Source organism: Notothenia coriiceps, unplaced genomic scaffold (assembly GCF_000735185.1).
Source record: "Notothenia coriiceps isolate Sejong01 unplaced genomic scaffold, NC01 NC01_scaffold00035492, whole genome shotgun sequence".
In the NCBI taxonomy this organism is placed as follows: domain Eukaryota; kingdom Metazoa; phylum Chordata; class Actinopteri; order Perciformes; family Nototheniidae; genus Notothenia; species Notothenia coriiceps.
Genome location: NW_011368193.1, coordinates 5,278 through 5,622, shown reverse-complemented (window position 1 = coordinate 5,622; position 345 = coordinate 5,278).

Below are 345 nucleotides of genomic sequence, written 5' to 3'. Positions count from 1 at the left end.
GATGTATTGCAGGGCTCAACGCTAACTTTTAAAAGTGGTTGCCAGGCTGGCTACCAGGCATCAGCTTTTGGTTGCCAAAACTGAAAATGCGGTTGCCATTTGTAGTCTCCTTATATTGTAAATAATTAAGATACTATACAGTTATACATCAACTTAATAATGAAAATGTGACACAAAAGAATGTTCAAATGCTTTACAATAAGTAATTAACACAATTATTTGAAACTAAAGTGGTAGGAAACTTGTCCACCCTCAATTGCTGGTATACAAAACACCAGTAGTGCAGCTGTTGTCATGTTCTTCACAGATCCCCCAAAAAGGAATTGAGCAAGTCACTAGTTCCTT